The sequence below is a fragment of the Ambystoma mexicanum genome, chromosome 4q (genome assembly GCF_040938575.1).
Source record: "Ambystoma mexicanum isolate Mex_15411 chromosome 4q, UKY_AmexF1_1, whole genome shotgun sequence".
Taxonomy (NCBI): domain Eukaryota; kingdom Metazoa; phylum Chordata; class Amphibia; order Caudata; family Ambystomatidae; genus Ambystoma; species Ambystoma mexicanum.
In genome coordinates this window covers 870,528,553-870,537,394 of record NC_090928.1, presented here as the reverse complement: position 1 = coordinate 870,537,394, position 8,842 = coordinate 870,528,553, and the positions used below count along the sequence as shown (strand labels likewise).

Here is an 8,842-nt window from a genome sequence, read left to right as displayed (position 1 = left end):
ATAGGTGAAGCGGGAGACACACCTCTCAAGAATAGAGCTGGAAAAACCACTGTCTGCTGCAAGACTGCCACTCACCGCCACTCCAATGTGTGTGTTCTTGGTGCACACAAGAACACACACATTGACAGACTTTCTCAGTGTGGTCCCTGTTACAACTTGCCCAATGGTGTTGGGCAAAACAGTGCAGCCATCCTTTTGTAGCTGCTAAACACAGTTTTGATGCGAGGCTGTGGTGCTCAAAGGAGCCAGCGCAGCCATTCTGCTGGTTCTGCTGAAGTGCAGCTAGGTTATGGATGGGAATTCTGCTGAGTGGTTCAATGTATCCCACAGAATGGAGCTCAAATCAGAATATGCTCTTATCTTGTAACCCTACCAGGGCCTCCTCAAAGAGGGTGATCTTCCCTATGAAGCACCCTTTATTTATCAAACAGGTGATCCTGTGGTTTGTATGAAAGAGCAAGAAACCAACATGGTACGCCAGGCAAGAAAGAAAGGGACAATGTTAGCACTATTATGATAATACTACAAATATGAAATCTCACTTATTTGACACCTCAACTAACCTGAATTTACTGTGTTCAGGAGCAAAAGTAGAGGTCAAGGTGGAATGATGGGAGGCAGCAAAGGCAGAGCAACAAGCAGACTGAGGGCAGAGTCCAAGGCATAGCACAGAGGAGGCTGAGAGGTAGAGATGAGCCAGGAACAGGGAACTGACAAAAGAACGAGCAAGCAGGCAAGAATCAGGCAAGAATCAGCCAAGGCACGATACATACAGAATGCATTAAGATGGCCCTCTGCACTGCTCTGACATCCCACTTCACCAAAAGTCAGGACATCCTGTCCTCACTCTCCTATACTCACCCTGACCCCTCCTCGGCTCTTGCCTCACTTGGCCACCCTCTCACCCTCCCCCATAGCCTTCTCCTTCTCTCCCATTGCACCGGATGAGGTCTCTAGAGTCGTCCGCCCTATGAAAGTCTCCAAACAAGTGTTCTCCTGCTCTTCCAGAACTTTAAAGGACAACATCGCCTCTCTCTCCCCTGCCTTGGCTGACTTCTGTAGCCATTCACTTGCCACTGGCTCTGTCCCACAGCCCCTCAAGCACTCCATTATGCCCCTGTAATAGAAAATCCATCTGTAGATCCTTCCTGCCTGGCTAACTATCTCCCTATCTCCATCACCCCTTAAATGGGCAAACTCCTGGAGAAGTCGGTCATCCCCCAACTGAACCACCACACAGAATCTGATGGCTGTCTCCACGATCACCAGTCTGGCTTCAGAGCATCCAGAGGCATGGAAACTGCTCTCCTGAATACCTGTGAAGACCTGCTCTTAAATCTTGATCCCAACTCTCCCTCCATTTTGATCCTTCTCGATCTTTCCTCTGCCTTTGACATGGTCAATCATGGAATACTCGTAAATCGTCTCTGTGATACCCTAGGCATCACGGACTGGGCACTGGCCTGGCTGACCTCCTTTCTTTCTAACGGACCTTCCCAAGTGCAACTGGGCCCTTTGCCCTCTGATACCTCGCTCTATACCTGTGGCGTCCCTCAGGGCTCTATCCTATTACTGTGGCTTTTCAATAGCTCCCTTGCCCCCCTGGCCCACTTTATGCCCACCTTCTCTCCTCACTTCCAGTGTTATGCTGATGACACACAGCTCTCCTTTTAGCTTCCCTCCTCTACCTCCTCTTCTTCCTCTCTCATTACTGACTCCATAACTGCAATTCAGGCATGGTGCTCTGTAAATAATCTCTGCCTTAATGCTAGTAAGATCGAGATCCTTCTCATTGGGACGCCTGCTCGCTGCTTCCCTCCCACTCTGGCCACCCTCCTTGGGTCGCCTCCCATCACCCTCTTGTGAGGCAAAAAAACTTGGGGGTCATCTTCGACTCCAATGTAATGGAGCAGCTGCATGCCCCTGCAGGAAACTCTGCCCCTCTACTTCCTATATGTTGGAAGCCTGAGATTGTGCCGTATTTCACACCAGCAGTTGTGCCAATAGTGCAGCGTATATTGGAAAGATACCCATTGAGACAACCATATTGAATGTATCCCCAAAGAGATGACAATCTGAGGGAGGAACTCCCTGAAGGAATATAAAAAGAGCAACGAAAGCGGAGTTCGGGCACAGAGTTCAGTCTGCTGCAGTCTTGGTGGAGTGAGGAGCAGCAGCTACTGCTACCAGAAACCGAAATTACCTTTGTGGCTTTAGGCTTTTTGCTTGTGCACCTTTAAGAAAATCAAGCTCTACTGGCCTTAAAAACTCCTGGGAAGCGCGGAGTGCGCGCGGAGTTCGGGCGCAGAGTTCAGTCTGCTGCAGTCTTGGTGGAGTGAGGAGCTGCAGCTACTGCTACCAGAAACCGAAATTACTTTTGTGGCTTTTGGCTTTTGGCTTGTGCACATTTAAGAAAAGCAAGCTCTACTGCCCTTAAAAACTCCTTGGAAGCGCGGAGCGCGCACAGAGTTCGGGCGCAGAGTTCAGTCTGCCGCAGTCTTGGTGGAGTGAGGAGCTGCAGCTACTGCTACCAGAAACCGAAATTACTTTTGTGGCTTTTGGCTTTTGGCTTTTGGCTTGTGCACCTTTAAGAAAATCAAGCTGCACTGCCCTTAAAAACTCCTGGGAAGCGCGGAGGGCACACAGAGTTCGGGCGCAGAGCTCAGTCTGCTGCAGTCCGCAGCAGAACGCAGAGGTAAGCCCCAGATACTTGTACATATGGCCGAATATGGCCCGCAGACTTGCTCCATGTTAAAGCAATCTCAGCATTTGCGTGACTGTTTTTCGAATTCAAATATACAGCAACAACATGAAGTGGGGCCGCCACAGACAGGGGCACTGGGAGGCTACGATTGGTTAAGAGGTGGGTCGGAAGGACGTGAGGACGTCCATCAAACACTCCAAAGCTCTGAAAGCTCCGAGCCCCCTCCCATTTCACCCACCATACCCCTAATCACACTTAGGAGAACAAGTCCGATTTCCCTTGTGCAACTCGTAACGGAGCATCTAAAGTGTGTCGGACAGTATTCGACGACAATAAATGAGGTAAAAGATCTTACCTTGGCTCCTACCCTCAAAGCCGACGACTGTAACTGCGTTGTTCCCTCCAGCCTAGCTGAAAGCGCACTGCCGGTCGAGGCAGAGGTCTCGACCAGCGTGGCAGCCGAGGAAGCTATCGCGGTCGGTGAACTCAACAGGAGGGGCGATGGAGACAGTTGGAACAAAGTAGCAAAAAATAAAGATGCAACTTTAAACGTGATCAAAGTGAATACTACGGCCTTCCAATCTCCATTTGATGTAACCAATACTGAGTTACTGGAGATGGAAGTGCCGACAAACCATATGGACACAAGATTGTTAAAATGTATGTTTACGCAGAAGGCAAAGGGGACTAGCATAAATTTAGAAGAACCTGAAAAAAATGTCCCCACAGATCCAGCTACTTCATGGACACAGACGAAAATGGTGATGTGACACACCACCGATACAGGAAAAAAATCTAATATCGTGCTCCTAGATGATAGCACGAAATCATTACCGGCCGAATGTCTGCCCTCTGCACAGAGCATAATGGGCAATGCCTTGCAAGAGCTGCCGATAATACTGGCGTCACCACAGAAAGGAGAGAAAAAAAATAAACATCTCCACGAGCTCGACCTTGCTGGGCGGGAAGCCCGGCTCACAGAGGGTATCAGAGCAGACTTTGAGACAATGAAGGAGCGCCTGTCAGAAAGTTTTGCTAGACCATGCAAAACAACAGTGGGTGGGGATTTTGATCACTCCCAGTTAGCAGGAGGAGGCAGCTTGCAACAAAACTTACAATCAAATACTGCAAAACAAGGGAAACAACTGCACTCGGCGCAATCTAATGAACCAAAAGAAATGGATGAGCTGCGACCCCTTTTACAGGGCTCAAAGTACAAACCAATCCTCACTTGAGAAAACAAGACTTCCTAATAACAAAAAAAAGTTTACTGACCAGGCCCCTGTCGCACTGCTCCACACCAAAGTCTTGGGCAGAGTTGAATGGTCCAGAGCAGGCCTTGCAAGGAATTGTGGAACCTGGAATGTCCAAAGATCACAAACCATTCAACAAGAGCAACGAAAATGACTCGATGCACGCTCTAAAAGATGCATCTGCTGCCATAAAATCCAACCTGTCAGCAGCAGCATTAATACAGATTCACAACAACGTACTTGCAGCAACATTGTTGGCCCTAATTCCTTTTACCAAGCTCTACAAAAACGTACATGAAGCCATACAAAATAATTGGGCAATGTTAAGCCAATTAAATGAAAAATTATCAAAAATGGACAGTGCAAATGCAATGTTAAAAGGAAGATTGGACAAAGAAGCTGCCACTCCTGCAGCATGGCAAAACAGATTGAACGAAAAAGCCTCAAATGATATGCTGGGAAAAAATTCGCTGATGGATGCAGTGACAGAGTGTTTACAACAATTGACCACAACCATGAGACTCTCCCCGCCAATAGGTTTGGAGATGAGCGCCAGTACCTCAAACGTGACAACACATGCAAGTTTACCCATAGTGGTTCAAAAGATGAACATGCAGTCAATCGCAGCTCCATGCGCCGAAGTCGCATGAGAGCCCAAGACCACATGCCCTGATGAACTAGTCGCACCTTCAGTGAGTGGCCTAAATAACATAACGGCAACTCAGAATGAGAGCACAATCGTGCCTGAGGCTGGGCTGGCATCGGTGCTAATTGATAAATCCTCAAAAATCACAAGCGATAAAGAGATAAACAAAGAGGAACCTGAAAATCCGCTTGCTCAAAAATCTCTGGATACAGCACATTCCTCAACAACAAAAATGTCCTTTGGAATATTCACTGGACCTGCAAAAACTCTAAATACCGAAAAGGTAAATTTGAAAACACAGGAGGTAGGTTTTGGCCAATCCAACAAAAAAAAAAAACGAGAAAAAGAAACATTGTGCTCCGAAAAAATTGACTAGCAACTCAAGAAAGTTCATACGAAACTTAGCTACACCGGTAAAAGCAAGTCTATTCATTCGCGAAAAAAAGGGAGTATTTGCCAAACCAAAAAATGCAGAAGAAAGGAATATAGCTGAGGCACCTGAGTCCACACGAGTCATACCTAATCCCAAAAAGTGACAAAGACTAGACTCGGAGGCTTGTTCAATCCAGTCAGTGACGTCGTCCGAAGATTTATGCAACCTCTCAACTTATTCCAATGATAACGAGGTCGAAAACAGTATCAATGGCCTCGAGGAATGCGCAGTTAGCATTGACGATCTTGAGAGGCACGGGAATGTGGCGGAGATGCATACTTTAAATCCTTGGATCTTGAAAACAAAAAATGGCACAATCTGTGAGGATGAGAGCCTTATCAAGGTTAAACAAAAGAAAATGGGAACTAATGAACCAAAGAATAAACCGGCGGATATCCAAAAATGCACTGAAGAAAGCAGGCAAGTAGCTGACCAACATACGACAAAGAATAAGTTAATGAAACTGAATCCCAAATTAACGCCAGCGCAGAGACAGAAGGAGGAAAGTAAATTCAAACAACAAAGTCGGGTGGCCTATAAGCAGTTAAATGTGAAAATAATGTTTGCAAACATATTTGAGGATGAAAACGACGGTAATCTAAACAGAGGCAACGTAATTCGACTCTTACACTCGGTACCGGCTTTAAGAACTGTGTCCTCCCACGACATTTCTATCGTCGAATATATTTCGGAAGACTATGCCGACCGTGTATATCTGCACATAATTTCACAGGCTGTACGCAAGGTCATATTGTCTGCAAAAGTGGAATTGTTACTGCTGGGCTTTGAGGTCGCAGAAGTGTCAAATGAAACACAATCCTGTCACCACAGAAACAGCCACAATCAACTGAAAGGGACCACCCAGGAGCAGCGCAGTGACGTGTTAAGGAAAAATCTGATGACATAGGCAAAAGGAAGCAGGGCGAGAACAACCATTAGCTAGTCCAAATCCCGGAAGAAACATCATTGACCTTAATATCTTGAAACACACAAGGATTTCGACATTTGTATGATGAGTTTCCTGTGGAGCTGAGTAATAATCTTGTAATATGTCTCCAGGAAACATGGATGAGGACTCCGCCGGTGAAAGACGGCTATCTGACTCTGTTAAATCATGCAGGGAAAAATGCCCAAGGTCGGCCATTTTCGGTCTAATAACAATGATAAAACTTAGACTTAACTGGGAAGTGCTTGAATCAGAAAATCCGAACATTTTTGTGCAAAGCACCTTGCTGCAATACTGCCATGAAACAACTTTGCAATTGCAACATCTATTATTAATCAATGTGTATTGGAATCCGGTTCAGATAACCACAGAAAAATTTGTATCGTTGGTAACAGCGATCATAGATAAACATCAACAATCCCATTGTGCACCTGTTTCAATCATATGTGGTGACATGAACCTACCTGGTTCAACATGAATGGAGACCGCATAAATGAGAGCAAAATGAAAAGCCCCTTGTACCATGTAAGGCGTACTAATTGGGATATTGAAATGTAGGCACGCAACTGCGACATGTTGAACGGTCAGGTAACGGGTGATACACCGCGCAAACCCACCTGGCACAATATGGGATATGATAAAACATTGGATTACATCTGGATATCAAAACATTTCTGGCACAAAATTGTAAGTATGAGAACAAACCCGACAAAAAATAGTGATCATGATGCATTGGCAATGGAGATGATCCTACCCAGTAAAACAGATACTGTAAGAATGTCCCAAAATCTGGAAGTAAATAATGGGAAAAACAGGCTGAGGATAACCAACAATCAAATAACTATGATGACCAGCAATTTCCAAAAATTAGAAAAGACAGACGAGATGACAGTAAATTACGTTCAAATGCTTCCTCTCCAAAAAGAGAGATCGCTATGGCAAAAACAAACAAATAAAGTACACACTCATGAATGGAGTCGGAACGTAAGGGAGGAAAAAAGAAAGGCCTATAAAGAAATACGTAAGATAAAATTGCAATGAGGGACTGATGCTTTTGCCATAATCAAAAAACGGAAGCAAAAATATCATAATTGGGTCAAAACCTTTGTTTTCTTGCGTGACCAAGAGCGGGGTGAGACAATGTTGAGATTAATAAAATCTAACAATTGCAGAGAGATCTGACAAATCCTGAATAACTGCACTAACAATCAAGCAGAAAGGATGGCGAGTGGAGTGGCTGAAAGTGAGTGGAAGAAGCATTATAATAATGTGTTCTCTCAGAACACTGAAACAGCACCCCCAGCACATGAGGAAGTGGTGGTTGGATGGGACTGTATCGAAACAGCAGAAAATATCAGCATGATAATCACAAAATTGAAAAACTTGCGCGTGGCTGGGCCAGATGGCATCACTAATGTGATGTTGAAAAAAAAAATACAAACAGGAATGGTCAACATTCATTGAGAAATTATTCATAAATATTGCAGAGCTAAAACAAATACCATCCACATGGACAACGGCCATAATAGTCCCAATTTTCAAAAAGGACAATCGGGCAGATCCGGCCAACTATCGCCCGATTGCCCTACTTGATACAATCGGAAAGATATTCTCAAATTTCCTACAACAAAAATTAACAACTTGGGCAACTACGAAGGGAATTACTGATTGTTGCCAAACTGGGTTTACTAGAGGTGTCGGAACTGAAATCAATCTGACATTGGTAAATATGCTAAAATTGGACGCTTTGGAAAAAAGGTTGAATCTTTTCCTAGCATTCATTGACATGCACCAAGCATTCGACACAATAAACCGGGAAAAGTTGTGGCAAAAATTAAAAAACTGGGATTGTCCAGAAAATCTTCTGCAACCAATAAAAGCCCTACATGCAAAAACATTGATTCGGATAAGAATAAATGAAAAGGGCCAGTTATCCGAAGAAATGAATATGCATAAAGGAGTGAAACAGGGCTGCTCGATCGCCGCATGTCTCTTCAAATTGTTTATTGCTGATGTGCCCGAGGCCTTGAGTGATGTAAAATGCTTTCCTCCTAAGATAAATGGCCACCATATAAACTGCATCACTTATGCCGATGATCTAGTGTAGACAGACACTACACAAATAGGGTTACAATGTCTGCTGACAAAGCTCGAAGAATACATGAATCACAATCAGCTAAAAATAAATGTCACCAAAACAAAAATTATGAAAATTTGATCATAAAAAGGAGCAAAAAACTAAAATTTCCGTTTGTCGATTGAAATTACGATCATTGAAGAGATTGCAGAAATCAGACATTTGGGCATCATGATTAGTAAATTGATACGGGAATGGAGTTGGGAACAAGATCTTGTGCGACGAACCAACACTTTAGCCCTACAAGGTGCACAAATCCATAATTTGTATGGAAAAGTTTCTCTAACACCAATACGAACATTCTATTTGGAAAAAGTGATACATGCGATTACCTTTGGCACTGAAGCAGGATGGAATTTGGATCATAGAATCTGGGCAAAACAAGAAGGGCTATTTTGGAAGCGAGTACTAAAACTACCAAAATACATATCAATTATTGTCATTAGGCACGAACTGGCAGTAGACGAACTATACGTAAATGTGATGTGGAAGTTGTTGTCTCTCTTTAGAAAGATGACAATGCTAAATCCAGAACCGGCGTATGAAATACTTGCAGTCAAGAACAAAATACCAGAAGCTAGAATGCTTCTGCAATGGGTACAAAGACTAAATGCGATTCTCCTAGCCGCTGACATTAATAATGATATGTTGAGAGAGCAACCCCAAATAGCAAAAAGAAAATTGAAAGAATGGGCATGGATACAAAACTTGGCAAAGCTTGAA

General features: G+C 44.2%; 1 protein-coding gene across 2 annotated transcripts in view; it reads left to right on the top strand.

Annotated features, from left to right (window-relative positions):
- PRKCE (protein kinase C epsilon) overlaps positions 1 to 8,842 on the top strand; it is a 1,836,175-nt gene that overhangs the window by 1,491,444 nt on the left and 335,889 nt on the right. The window lies entirely within an intron of this gene.